This window comes from Erinaceus europaeus, chromosome 8, assembly GCF_950295315.1.
Source record: "Erinaceus europaeus chromosome 8, mEriEur2.1, whole genome shotgun sequence".
Classification (NCBI taxonomy): domain Eukaryota; kingdom Metazoa; phylum Chordata; class Mammalia; order Eulipotyphla; family Erinaceidae; genus Erinaceus; species Erinaceus europaeus.
In genome coordinates, this window is record NC_080169.1 from 14,477,021 (window position 1) to 14,492,699 (window position 15,679).

A 15,679-nucleotide genomic window follows, 5' to 3' on the forward strand; every position below is an offset into this window, starting at 1 on the left:
TTTCTTCCTCTCCTTCTCTTTCTTCCTCTGGTATGCCAATAATGCGTATATTGTTTCTTTTGAAGTCATCCCATAGGACTCTGTTGTTGTTTTCAGCATCTCTTAATCTCTTTTTGAGATCTCTTACTTCTTTTTTAGTTGTCTCTAATTCATCCTCAATCTTGCTAATTCTGTCTTCAGCCTCATAGATTCTATTCTCTCTGCCCTCTACTGTTTTCTGGAGTTTATCTGTTTTGTTGCCCTGCTCTGATACTGTTTTAGCTTGTTCAGCTAGTTGCATTCTTAGCTCAACGATTTCAGCTTTCAGCTTTCTAATAACCATGAGATAATTAGTATTTTCTTTGATATTCTCATTTGTTGTTCCTGCACTTCTGATTACAATTTTTTCAAATTCTTTACTCACTCCTATTATTATTTCCTTAGCTAATGTTTGGATGTTGAACTCATTATTTTGTGCTTCACCCTCTGGAGGACTTTTAGCTGGACTCTTGTCCTGGTTCGATTCTCCAGTATTTTTTCTTGTTGTTCTAACCATTTTATATATTATGTTATGAGTTCCCTTTATCAGTACTTTTCAAATTATTGATCACTATTGCCTGGATTGACTTGTGTCTAAGTAAGTTAATTAAAGGGTTCACAGTGATGGAAGTTAACAGTTATTTCAATCCCTGAGTTGGAGTTCAGTGGTTTAAAAGCCTCTTTCTTTTTTTTTTTCTTCCCTGTAGGCTATGGGAGCCTGAGGGCTTTTAAACTATCAATAGGCTTCTTAGCTTAATCACTGACTCCTGACCAAGAGATAAAACAGGGTGTGGCAGAGATAATCCAGTGGTTATGCAAAGAGACTTTCACAGCCCCTCAGCTATGCCCCCGAGGTCTTCTGAGTTTCCTGGTTAGATCTCTGTCCCCTGGTGTCCCTTCCTGTCACTGCTCCAGATTTGGTGATTTACTGGGTTCCTGTGGTCATTCTAGTCCTGTCTTGTTTTGGTCCCTGGTGGTCTCCTTTGGTATTCCTAGTTGATCCGGGAGACCATCATAGTATTTTCTTTACTTCTAGGACAACAAATACATTATTGGTCTTGTCTACATTATAGGCATGCCATGAAATATTTAGCAGGATTTCAAAGAGGCATTTTTAGTGATATAACTTTAGTGAATAGACTATTTTAAAAAATACTTTTATTATCTTTATTTATTTGTTTATTGGATAAAGACAGCTAAAAATTGAGAGGAAGGGGGAGATAGAGAAGAACTGAGACAGCACTGCTTCACCACTCATGAAGTTTTCCCCCTGCAGGTGGGGACAGAGGACTTGAACTCAGGTCCTTGCACATTGGAACATGTGCCATCAAGTAGGTATGCCACCACCCAGACCCTATCTACTTTCTATCTGGAAAATATATTCAGTTTGGGGCAATGAAACCCTGACAATAACAACAAAAGATCTTCTAGAAAAAGTTCTAGGGATCCTCCTGCTAGCATTCTTTTTATTTTGTTTCATTTTATTTTATAAATGTTTTATTATCTTTATTTGGTAGAGACAGTCAGAAACCGAGAGGGGAAGGGGTGATATAGAGGGAGAAAGACAGAGAGACACCTACAGACCTGCTTCACCACTCATGATGCCTCCCCCCTGCAAGTGGGGACTGGGGGCTTGAGCCTGGGTCCTTATGCACTGATGTGCATGCAACCAGATGCGCTACCACCTGGCTATTTATTTATTTATTTATTTATTTTTGCCTCTAGGGTTATTGCTGGGGCTCAGTGCCTGCATTATGAATCCACAGCTCCTGGAAGCCATTTCTCCCCCTTTTGTTGCCCTTGTTGTTTATCGTTTGTTGTTATTGCTGTCATTGTTGTTAGATAGGGCAGAGAGAAATTGAGAGAGGAGGGGAAAGACAGAGAGGGTAAGAGAAAGATAGACACCTGCAGACCTGCTTCACCAGGGCCTGGAACCAGGATCCTTATGCTGGTCCTTGCACTTTGCGCCATGTGCACTTAACCTGCTGTGCTATGGCCCTGCCCCCTACTATCATTCCTGGTTGCCTATTCTCTATCCATGAATATTACTGATGTAAAAGCTTCTAAAGGCTTAAATGACACTATGGAGAACAGTAAGGAAGTTACTCAAACACTTAAAAGTAGGACTACTATATGATCCAATAATACTCAAAACCATTGAGAGCAGAATCTTTAGGAAAATGTATGTATGATCATATTCATAGCAGCATTAGTCACAATAGCTAAAAAGGAGGGAACAGCCAAGTGTCCATGGAGGGAAAATGAATAAATAAAATATGGCGTATACATATGGGTAGAATACAACTCATTCCAAAAAGGGGAAGAAAATTCTGACACATGCTACCACCTACATGAGACTTGGAGACACCAGACTAAGTGTAATTAGATAGTTACAAAACCACAAATACTATATAACTCTTCTTATGCAAGGTTCCTAGAGGACTCAAAGTCATAATGATAGAAATTAGATAGTGAGTGCCAGGGACTAAAGCAGGAGGCGTGAGGAAATATTTAATGATAACAAGAGTTTCAGCTCTGTGAGATGAAAAGATTTCTGGAAACTAGTTGCATAAAATGTGTAGTTAATTAACACTACCTGGCCTGATAATGTCACACTAGAGACCATAAAATGCACAGAAGAAAAAAAATTGGTAGAACTCTCAATGATGTTTGCTTTGGAAATGTTTTCAGAGAGTCAAGTACAGTAGAAAGGGAAAGGAAAACAAAAGGAAACCAACTGAATTGCGTGATATAGAACTCTATATATGTGTCTTTGCGTCCTTTGGGTAACTACTTAGAAGGATTGCTGGGTCAAAGGATAGGTCTATTTCTTTTCTTTTTTTTTTTTTAATACATTTATTTTCCCTTTTTGTTGCCCTTGTTGTTGCAGTTGTTGATGTCATCGTTGTTAGATAAGACAGAGAGATATGGAGAGAGGAGGGGAAGACAGAGAGGGGGAGAGAAAGATAGACACCTGCAGACTTGCTTCACCACCTGTGAAGCGACTCCCCTGCAGGTGGTGAGCTGAGGGTGAGGAGGGGGCTCAAACCGGGATCCTTATGCAGGTCCTTGCACTTTGTGCCACGTGCGCTTAACCCGTTGGCTACTGTCCATCTCCCAGATAGGTCTATTTCTACTGTTCTGAAGAATCTGAGACTATTTTCCATAGAGGCTGAAACAATTTATATTTACAGCAGCAATAGAAAGTTTCCTTTCTCTCCACACCCTTACTAGCACTTGTCTCTTTCATAAATTTAATTTAACCACAAACAAGTTTAATAAACACTTCCTTTTTGAAAGGGAACACTCTTATGGAAGCAGGAATCCGTACCCAGTATGACGATGCTTTTTAGTTTTACTTTATGGGATTGCAAGGCCAAGTCTCAAGATAATTTTTGTTCCTTCTGGGATGTATTTAGATTGACTTCCTTTGGGAAATTATGGAAACAGATATGTCCTAATACTTAAGAGAGGAATGAGTTATATATAACAATATGTCAGGTTTTCCAAAATGATCCAAGTAGCTTTCCATAAAGGAGAGAAAACTGTAGCTGTAGTAGGAATGGGGATTTAAGTTCTTAGCTCTGTGCCTTTGCAACATCATGGATCTATTTTAACTCATTTGGTGAGGAAACATGGGACCTAGTAGTCTGCTACCATAAGTAGGAATCATTCTAGCTGTGCCTTTAAGGCTAGAATTCAGAACAAAAACGGCTAGAATTCAGAACAAAACCGACCCAGAGAAGATTGTTCCATGATTTTAGCCTATTATGCATCTCCCAAGCTGTCAGAATGAGAGAGAAAGGAGAATGAATTATTTATCTTAATTTCAAATTATTGGTTCATTTATTAAAGTAGATTTAAAGTCATGATCCATTATGCATTCATTTATTTCATGCATAGGTGTTAATCTGCTTTTCTGGATTCAGAAAATTTCAGCTCAGTTGGCTCCAGTGTTTAGACCATGCTTCTGAAGTGATATATATATATATATATATATATATATATATATATATATATATATATATATATATATATATATATATATATATGATTCAACTTGTGGTCCCATGAAAACAGCACTGCATGATTTGTTAAAGAGGTCTGCCTTCATGATACAAAGCTTATCAAGTTTGTTGAATGACGAAATCAAATTCTGTACCATATTTGGCTCGGTCTCTCAGTCTCTCTCTCTCTCTCATATATATTCAAATTGAGAGGAAGGAGAAATTAATCTTCTTCTGTTTTTTGTTTTTGTTTTGTGTGCTTTAGAACTAATGGAGGCATTCAACTGAACTCATCAACTTTCCAGACCCTCCTGTTCCAGTCAATAAAGATGAACACAGGGAATGAAGATAATGAACAAACCCATCACTCCCCCAAAGTTTCCCTGTGTATCCCTTAGTAGTCTTTCCCTTACATTCTTCCTCCTAGTCTCAGGTTCCCAGGCAACCACTAACATGCTTTCTGCCATTACAGGATTTTTAAAAACGTAACCATGCGCTATATGATTCTTTTGTTTGGCCTCTTTCACTCACAAATATTTTATGCTTTATCCAAATTGTAAATGCTAACAATTCACCTCTCTTTCTTATAACTGGCATTTCATTACATGGAAATAGTTATTATTATTATTATTGTCTGCAACCAGAGTTATTGCTGGGCTTCAATGCCTACACAGTGCACCTATTGTTTTCCTGTATTTTTTTTTTTTGTATCAGGATAATACTAAATCTTTAAAATGGACTGGGAGTATTATCTCTTTTTTTTTTTCAAAAGTTTGGAAAAAAACCAATGATAATTCTTAATAAAATAATCAGCAGAATTCACTAAGGAAGATATCTGGTTGTGGACTTGTCTTCATGGATTTTTTTTTTTTTTTTTTTTTTACTATTGAGTAAATTTTTTTTCTTATAAGTACATTCAGATTTCTTGAGCTACTTTAGAATTTATGTCTTTCTAGAAACTGTCCATTTTACCAGAATGGTTGTTAGTATAAACTTTTCATAGTTTTTATTGATATACTTTTTTTATTTCTATTAAGTCTATTAAGGACATTTCTTTAACTCCTGATTTTAGTTAAAACTTTTTTTCCCTCCTTTAGTCTACATAATAGTTTGTCAATTATGTTAATCCTTTCAAAATTAGTTATTGATTCTTCTCTACTTTTTAATATTCTGTTTTTCACTTTAATTTTCTTTGTTTTGCTTGGCTTTAGTTTGCTTTTGTTTCTTTACTTTCTTAAGTAGAAACTTTAGTTATGAACCTAAGACATCTATTTTCTTAATATATTAGTTGTGGGTACAATTCTCCCCAAGTACTTATAGAGTTGATTCCCATAAACTTTGGTAAACACAAACATAACTTGGATTGTTTTGTTTGTATTCCCAGTGTATTTCCAAATTTCCGGTGAAGGTTCTTTCAGTGCACTTGGCAGGAGAAGGATGGGGGCTGACTTGAACCCGGGCCATGAGCATGGCAAAGGAGTAGACTATTCAGATGGAAAGTTCAATAGATGCCAGCCTCCCTCATGACTCTTCTGTTTGATTCATTTCCTTTCTATATATAGTGAATTTCTCAAATTTGCTTACTAATTTCTCATTTCATGTCTACTAATGTAATCAGAGATATACTTTGTGTAGTTATATTTCTCTTAAATGTATTAAGATTTATTTTATAAACTAATAAATGGTTTATCCTCGAGAATGTGCACTTGAGATTTTTGTGTATTTTGTAATCAGATGAAAGATTCCATAGATGTCTATTAGATCTAGTTTTTGTGTATAGTGTTCATGTCTTCCATTTCCTTGTTGATCTTCTGTCTAGTCACTTTCTTATTGAAATAACAGTATAAGTGTTTATTGAAGTATGTATTTCTACATTAGATTCTTTTATTTTTTATTCATGGTTTTTGTAACTTGTTTTTCTTTTTTTAATTATCTTTGTTTATTAATTAAATGGAGACAGCCAGAAATAAACAGGCAAGGGGGGAGTAGAGAGGTGGAGAGACATAAAGACACCTGCAGCCCTGATTCAACCACTCACAAAGCTTTCCTCCTGAAGGTGAGGACCAGAGACTCAAACCCAGGTCCTTGTGCATTGTAACGTGTACTCAACCAGGTGTGCCACCACCTGGACCCTGTTCATGGGTTTTGTTTCTGTCATACCTTATACTGCTTTAGGAAATTTTTGGAAATATACTCCACCAGTATGCAATTTTAACAAACTCACTGAAGTTTGAGAACCATAGTTCAAATTGAAATACTTAATTTTAGCTATAGACTAGAGCTCAAATAAGAGAATTCCTGTGTTGACATCTAATCCAGGTTTAACCCAATAAACTTTATTAGAAGTTTGTTGGGAACATGTGTAAGCCTGATAGAGCTTAGGGAGAACCACCCCCATCTTTGAATGGAGGTCTGAGAAGATAACCTCTTGGTAAGTCTCTCTCAACTGAGGTGAGCATAAGGGGGGAAACTCAGACTTGGTTCTTTCCTTCTTGACTCTCAGGCCCACAGATACCCCAGTACTTCCCTCCATTAACCACAGGCCACATGGCTGCAGATTCACTTATTCAAAGTCACCTTCTGATCACAGAAGAACACACCTTATCTATCACACACTTCATCACACACCTCAGAACCCAGACAAGAGAAATTCCAAACTATATGGCCTTTTGATATTCATCTTCTTTCTGTCTCACCCTACGGGTTTAACCCCTATGCTTCTCTCAAATACCTTTGGATAATTAAGTTGCTTGTATCATGGAAAATAACTGTTTTGTATCTCATCAATTCCTGTCATACCAGCCCCCTACCTTGGGGGCATGCTGACTGTTAAGAAACCTGTAATTTCTGTCATATTTCAACAATAATTACCTCCATTGCTTTTCTATTTAACTCATGTCAATTTTGCTAATAAACGGACTCTAGGATTCTGGGACTCAAGGACTCAGATTCTAGATTCACGCTAAGAGTCCCCTGGTGTCTTTTACTTCATGTCACCCCTGTCGTGAGCAAGAAAGAACCAGCCTGTTACCTTTCCCCTGGAGGACACCCTGCTGGAGAAGGAGAGAGACACCCTGAAAGAAGTTCAATCAGCAAAAAGTTCTGCTCTTACCTGGGGAAAGAACAACCAAATTCCCTCATACAGCAACAAAAACAAATAAACTATTATTTAAAAATGCAAAAGCAAAATCACAAGGCAGCAGGAAAATTCAAATGACAACACTAATATGATGGACGAAGTCATTTTGCTTGAAGGGAAATGGTTGATTACCACGTGGATAATCATGGATTTTCATGTGGAGAAACAGGACAAGTCCTGTTGATCTGTTTTCATCTTTACTTTCAATCACTACATGGAGATTAATATCTACCACATGTATCATTCCACTATTGAAAAGCTTTTCTGTCACACAACTCACTATATATCATTCTGACACTTGTCAGCACACAAACACATCATTCACATGCTAATTTGTCTTGTTTTTCTCTCATTAGTCAGTAATAATTGGTGCAATATTACTAGTCACTTGCTGCCAATGTGATCATAAACAAAAACAATTATACCTTGATTCTAGTAGATTAAATATTTCAAAAGTATGCCTCAGTTCCCATAATATTGAGTATGAAGAATCTGACTTTCTTAAATATACTCTTGCAAAACAACAATAAACAAAGGGACCAAACTGTCTCTAAGACTTTGTGAAAACTATGGTGATTATTACTGGGTTGAGATCACAGAAATGTGATAGGTTGAGTGTGGAACTATACCTCTGTAAACTTATAATCTTGTAAACCATTATTAAATCTCTACTACAAGAAAAGAAAAAGAATATATATATACATATATATATATATATATATATAATCACAATTGAATTACTAATTACCCTACCCTTCAGAAAGTCTACAGAGGCAGAAAAATTTTAATTAAATTTTGCTACTTGCAAAGTATCCTCCCAAATGTGGTGATTTTGCAATAATATCATTTATTAACTTTAAGGATCTGTAGTTTAGGGCCAGGAGGTGGAATACCTGATAGAGTGTATATTTTACTATCCACATGGACCCACCTAGATTCAAGCCTCCTGTGCCTACATGCTGGGGGGAAGCTTCATGAGTGGTAAAGCAGTGCTGCAGATGTAACTTTCTCTCTGCCTCGCTATCTTCTCCCTTTCATCTCAGTTTCTCTCTGTCTCATTAAAAATAGATTAAGAATGGGGGGTTCATTGTATAGGCCCAGCATTAACTCTGGTGACAATGAAGAGAAAGAAAGAAAGAAAGGAGGAAAGAAAGAAAAGGAGGGAGGGAGGGAGCAAGGAAGGAAGGGAGGGAGCAAGGAAGGAAGGAAGGAAGGAATGGAAAGGAAGAGAGAGAGGAAGGAAGAATGTTGTCTGATTATGTGGGCTGTACTCAGCTAGACAGTTATGCTTGTCTATCCAGGCCCAGCTGATCTTGACTGGGGCTTACTAGCATTCTGTTTGGTTGCTAGAATGGTTGGGACCCAGAAGAAACTCACCAGGGGTACTCAATTTCTACTGCACACAGAACCACATCCTCCAGAAAATTCAACTAGATCAATTGTCATGGAAACTGAGTGAGGAGAGTGAGAGAGGAACCATGTGACTCTCCTTTTGGTACTAGACTTCAAGTGGCATGAGATGAAATCATTCTATTGCCACAGTAAGTCAGAATGTACAGAAACAGCCTACATCTTTGGTGGGAGAAAATTGTGGCTTTTTAGGTTTTATTTATTGATTGATAAGAAAGATAGGAGGAGAGAGAGAGAAAGAACCAGACATCATTCTGGTACATGTGTTGCTGGGAATCAAACTCAAGACCTGACACTTTAGAGTCCAATGCCTTATCAATTGTATATCGGAAGATCAGGACTTGACAAACTATTGGAAAGTTTGAACTCCTGCCTACATTTTTGAGTAATGTTGTATTGGAACTCAGGCATTTATTTGATATACTTAAAGAAAAGTGGGGGGAAAAAAAGGATTTCAGGGAAATATAGAAACAAGCTAGGTGAATGGATCAACCTGCCAATGCCCATGTCCAGCAGAGAAGCAATTACAGAAACCAGATGTTCCACCTTCTGCACCCCTTAATGATCCTGGGTCCATGCTCACAGATCGATAAAGAATAGGAAAGCTTCCAATGGAGGGGATGGGATACAGAACTCTGGTGGTGGGAATTGTATGAAATTGTACCCCTCTTATCCTATGGTCTTGTTGACTATTATTAAATCGATAATAAAAAAAGATTTTCCTATGTTTCTTATGAGAGACAGAGGGAGGAGGAGGTACTAAACACTATGTTATTGGGTTCTAAACATATGTTATTGGGAGGAGGAGGTACTAAACATATGTTATTGGGTTCAAAGGCATATCCTCATACATGCAAGCAATGCATGTGCTGAACCACCTCCCCAACTTTCATTTGATGTTGTCCACAGGACTTTTATGCTGTGAGAGCAAAACTGAATAGCTGCAACCAGTCTGGGTAGCATGCAGGTTTAAATATTTATAGTCTGGATATTTACAGAAAAGTTTGCTAAATTCTGTTTGAGACACCTATGGTATGGCCCCAAGTAACTAGTGCTACACATACCATACTGTTTCAATTATCTTCAGTCTATGACCATTTTTGGCTAGAAGGCCAAGTTCCACCCAAAGTTCACTTTATGAAACATCTTGGCTAGTTTCTTATACTTTTTTTTTTTTCAAATGAATTTCAGAAACCCCTTGTGGAGTTTGACTATATCACACTAAAATTTAGTTAGCTCTGTAGAAACATAGCTTAGCTTGAAAAGAACTTATGAGTCTACAATATTGAGTGGGTTTATTTGAGAATGCATTATCATTCTTCCATTTCTTTAAATCTGTTTTTACCCATCAATAAATCTTTTTTTAAATTTTAGTATATAGGGGCCATTTTGTTGTTGTTTTCATAATTTTATTGGCTTTCAAATGTTGTTCTAATTTAAATTTTTTTTGGTTAACTCAACCCTTTTATTGCTCTTATGAAAGCAAAACTGTCTTAATGTACTTAATACTAAATGTTCAGGGACATTAAAAGAAGTCATAAATGAAATACTTCATGGAGTAGTTTAATTAAAATCAGCTTTCTGAGACACTTCACTATGCATCCCTTTATTAGATTTCTTTGCATACTTGTATGCATTTGATAGCAGAAAAGTTTAATATATTTCTCTTGAAAATATTTTAAAATGCATATCTCCCACTGGACTCGTCATCAAATAGTCACAACTAATATTACCTTGGCAATTTGATCACATCCATTATCTTGACTTTTCTATTCTGCTTGGAACTTTGAACCATTCTCAGTGCATCTAGTAGCACCTGGCTATATACCTGACCTTATAGCCGAATCTACTCAGAATTATTCAGTGACTTTTCAATGACCCCTACAGTCACTGTTCTCTCTTTGAACTCCAGCTTGGCAGGAGAAAAAAACTTTTTCCTTCATTTCCTTGGCATGGTCTTTGACATGGATTTGACAATGATTTAGAATGACATGAATGTTGGAGTTCAGAGAATGACAGCCAGGGAATAGGGAAGATGGTAGGGAGGAGGGGCACATTTCCTCCCCTACTGTTTGAATATGTCAACCAGAGCCAGAGTCCCCATGAATTCCAGCTTCATGTTGTGGACTTCCCTGTCTTCGCTGTGTGGAAAGGATAAAACTTCCTATGGGACTCTACATTCCTGTTGTTTTTGTGGGCACAAGTCTCATCATTTTGATTTGAGTAAGATGCTGGTGCCAGGTACCTTTCAGGTGCTCTCATTTCCACAGAACAGATGGTCGTTTTCACTTCATTGCTTCCTCTGTTGGCAGCCCAAGTCCATGCTCCAGGTCATTCCCAATATGTCTTTGGCTCAAGGAGATGGCATACTGATTGTGAATAATTTCCTAGGCCCATATAATGGTAACCATGCCAAACTACACTCAGTTAAAATCATGCTTGTCTATTTTTTAAGGATGGTTTTACTAATTGGACTAGGCAACTCTCTGCTAACCTTATTAAACTAATTTTAGTGTAATAAGAAGAAAATTTGAGATTACTCTCATACGCAGATTTTTTTTATGATACTTTATTTGCTTTGTCTTGGAAATAAAGAATACAGTATGCAAATTACCATCCTCTAACAGAACTTGAAGGACATTCTGGGGCTACAAAAAAAAAAAAAAAAAAAACTTCTTCTCTGAGACTCCAAAGATAAAACGATAAAAAAAAATTAGTGGATATTCTAAGATGCCATTTGTTTCCTCCGTACTAAAATCCATTTTTATAAACTCAGATGCTCAAACATGAAAATGGCTTGAGTGATAGTGAGCTCTCTAGTAATGAAGGTGTTTAGGCACTGACAGGATTTTTGCTGATGGAAGAATTTGGTTTGGATTTCCATAGTATAATTTCCCACAGCATTGAGCATGGTCTTCTGCACTTGAGAAGCAGTGCATAAAAGCAGAAATAACACAGGTACTGGAATCAGATACACCTGGGTAATATTCTCCTCATCAGGTCATAAGATTCACATATAAAGAATCTCCTTAGGGGATGTGAGAAGACTCACCAGGTAGAGTGCATACTCTATCATGCATGAAGACCCAGGTTTGGAGCCCTTGGTTTACCAGATGGGAGCACCTGCAAGGGCAAACTTCAGGAATAGTGGAGCAGTGCTACAGTGTCTCTTCTCTCTATATCTCTATCTAGTCAGTCTGACTCTGTCAGGGTCTCTGGCAGGGTGATCTCCAGGGGAAAGGTAACGGACCAGTTCTTTCTCGAGTAAAGACACCGGGGAGACCTACAGCATGCTCAGATCACATTTATTAGCAGGTGGACATGAGTTAAATAGAAAACCAAACAAAGGGAATTATTATTGAAATATGTCAGAAATTATAGGTTTCTTAAAAGTCGGCTTGCCCCTGTGGTAGAGGACTGGTATGACAAGAATTGATGCAGATACATAAAGGTCAAGATAATTAGTCTCCTGATGCAAGCATTTAATTACCCAAAGGCATTTGAGGGGAGGAGAGGGGTTGAACCAGTTAAGGCAAGATAGAGAGAAGATAAGCAAGGTTTGTTGCAAATTGAGGACATCAAACGGCACTGCTTGGAGTGTGTTATAAGGTGTATTCTTCTGTGATCAGAAGGTGACTTTGAGTAAGTGAATCTTAAAGTAGGCGGCCATGTGGCCTGCAGTTAATGGGGAGAAGTATTGGGGTTTCTGTGGGCCTGAGAGTTAGGAAGGAAAGAACTAAGTCTGAGCTTCTCCCCTTTACTCACCTCGGTTGAGAGAGACTAACCAAGAGGGTGGGTATCTTCTCAGACCTCCATCCAAGGATGGGGAGTTCTCCCTAAGCTCTATCAAGCTTACACATAGTCCCAACATGACTCCATAATCCTGCACCTTTGAATCAACTTGCAATAAAGGGGATTTACCTCTCTCTATGTATATCTCAACATGAAATCACTGAATAATTTCATTTCTCTCTTTTTTTAAAAAATATTTTATTGGGTAGATTAATGGCTTAAAGTTAACATACAATACGTAGTTGTTGATACATGTAAAAAAATTCTCAATTTTCTGCAAAACATTCTCACTCCCAGACTAGGTTCTCCTGCACTATCATGAACTAGGACCAGAGTCCTTTACTTGGGATAATCACCAAACCCAGTCAAAATTCTACTTTGAGTTTCCCCTTTCTGTTGTTATTTCTCAATTTTTTTCCATGACTGAGATCATCCTATATTCATGCTTCTCTTTCTGGCTTACCTCATTTTAAAATGACTCCTTCAAATTCCATCCAAGATGAGATGAAGAAGGTGAATTCATCATTCTCAGTATTTGGGTAGTATTCCATTGTATACCACAACTTTCTTAGCCACTCATCTGTTGTTGGACACTTAAGTTGCTTCCAGGTTTAGGGTATTACAAATTGTGCTGCTATGAACAAAGGAATACACATAGCTTTTTGGATGGATATATTTGGTTGCTTAGGATACATCCCTGGGATAAGAATTTCGAGGTTGTAGAGTAGGCCCATTTCTAGCCTTCTGAGACTTCTCTAGACTACTCTCCACAGGACTAGCTTACAGTCCCACCAGCAGTGCATGAGTGTTCCTTTGCCCTCACAACCTCTACTGGGTAAAGTTTCTAATGTCTGATTCTTATGTCAGGATCCTTGGGGCAGAACAGCAGAAAGGAGTCCTGTACTACTGCATATAGACTCTTTCTCTGTTTAGGTCACATAGTGGCTTCTCTAGGAACTTTAGAAGTTTGGGATCTTTACAAGACCACAGCACCCAAAAATTAGCTTGAGTTACTCTTATCCTGGGCCACTCAAAGTTTCAATCAGGAAGGAGCACAAGTGAAGAGTATCTGTCCAATGAGCCACCAGTTCTCCTTTCTTCTTACCCTTTCAATGCAAAACATTTACACTCACTTTTCCCCAAAGACTTAGGTCAAATAGTTCACTTTTTTACTTTGAGCCCAGATAGCTCAGTCGGTAGAGCTTCAAACTTTTAATCTGAGGATACTCTTCCTAGAAACACTGTAACTCAACATTAGAAATATCAACTCAAAAACTGCTTGATAGTGGAATATAAATAGACACACTGACCAGTGTAATAAAAATGAGAGCCCAGAAATAAGACCCCATACCTATGGACATCTAATCTTTGATAAAGGTGCCCAGACTATTATATGGGGAAAGGAGAGTCTGTTGAACAAATGGGGTTGGAAAAATTGGGTTGAAGTGTGCAGAAGAATTAAACTGAATCATTATACTTCACCATACACAAAAGTAAATTCCAAATGGAACAAGGACTTGGATGTTAGACCAGAAACTATCAAATACTTAGAGGAAAGTATTGGCAGAACTCTTTTCCATGTAAATTTTATAGGCATCTTCATTGATACAAGTCCAGTTACAAAGAAAACTAAGATAAGAATAAACCACTGCTACTACACCAAATTAAAATTCTTCTGCAGAGCAAAAGAAACCACTACCCAAACAAAGACACCTCTTACAGAATGGGAGATCTTCACATGTCATATAGCAGCTAAAATACCAGTAATAAAAAGATACATAGAGCTCATCAAACTTAGCAACAAAAAAACAAATGACTCCATCTAAAAATGGGGAGAGGATCTGAACAAAATATTCACTATAGAAGAGATTCAAAAGGCCAACAAACATGTGAAAAAGTGCTCCAAGTCATTGTCAGATAAATGCAAATAAAGACAACAGTAAGGTATCACCTCACTCCTGTGAGACTGGCATACATCAGAAAAGGTAGGAGCAACAAATGCTGGAGAGGTTGTGGGAACAAAAGAACACTCCTGCACTGCTGGTGAGAATGTAAATTGGTCCAACCTCTGGAGAGCAGTCTGGAGAATACTTAGAAGGCCAGAAGTGGACCTTCTCTATGATCCTGCAATTCCTCTCCTGGGGATATATCCTAAGGAAGCAAACAAACCCATCCAAGAAGATTTGTGTACACATATGTTCATATGTTCATTTGTGAACACATATGTTCTCATCCAACAACAGATGAGTTGCCGGGAGCCAAGGCCTTAGTTAAGACTCTCATATAGCCAGTGAGAGGACATTCCAATCATTGGAACTGAGATTACCATCTAGCTGTTTGGAAAGTCGCTCACCCACCTCCCTCCCCCACTACCTTAGCAGAACTTCCTCCTTGTTTATGCATAAATTGTGGCTGTAAAATAAAATTTTCAGAGCTTGGTCAGACCTCCTGTCTTGCTATCATTCTTTGTGTCTCTTGTCCCCCCCATTCTCTCGCCCCCTACCCTAGGTTTCCATGGATAACCCCGCAGGCTGGGGCACCTGGCACCCAACGTGGGACCTTTTTGGGTCTGGGGTTCGGGAGAACATCACTTCCCAGTGGTCGACCACGAAGCATAGGACCGCCATTTCAGAGAAGGAGTGAGTGAAGGTTCACATAGGATCGCTGCTTTAGCCCAGAGTGAGTGAAGATCCGGATGGTGATCGCTGCAGATTCGCCCGTCTGTGAGATTGATCCGTTTTGAGGTAAGAAAGAGCGACGCAATTATGGGACAAGCATTGAGTAAACATGATTTGTTGCTTAAAGGCCTCAAAGAGGGCAAGACATGAGGAGTAAGGGTTAAGAAAAAGGATCTCAAGAAGTTTTTTTTTTTATTTTGTGAGTGATGTTTGTCTGTGGTTCCCCTTAGAAGGGACTATTGATGAAAAAAGATGGGCCAGAGTAGGAAACTGTTTAAGAGATAACCTTCTGTTTGTGAGTCTGTCTCTATTCCCATGCCTGACTCAGGAGACCCCACCCCTGAGGCTGCCGAGATCAAAACAGCTCCTTCTAAGTCTCCTCCTGTTAAGATTTACCCCTCTTTGACAACCTTAAGACCCCCTGCCAAAGATGGGCCTGATGATAGTCTTTCTCCTGAAGAGGCCTTATCCCTTCATGAAGAGATGGCCATATATCATAATCCTGACTGGCCACCCCTACGCTCTTCTTTGTCCAGACCGCCAACCTACACCACCACCCCTCCATTTTGTGCTCCGGTCTTCGACTTGGCTGACATCACTGACTATACCACCAAGGCTAAAACTCAACTAGCACA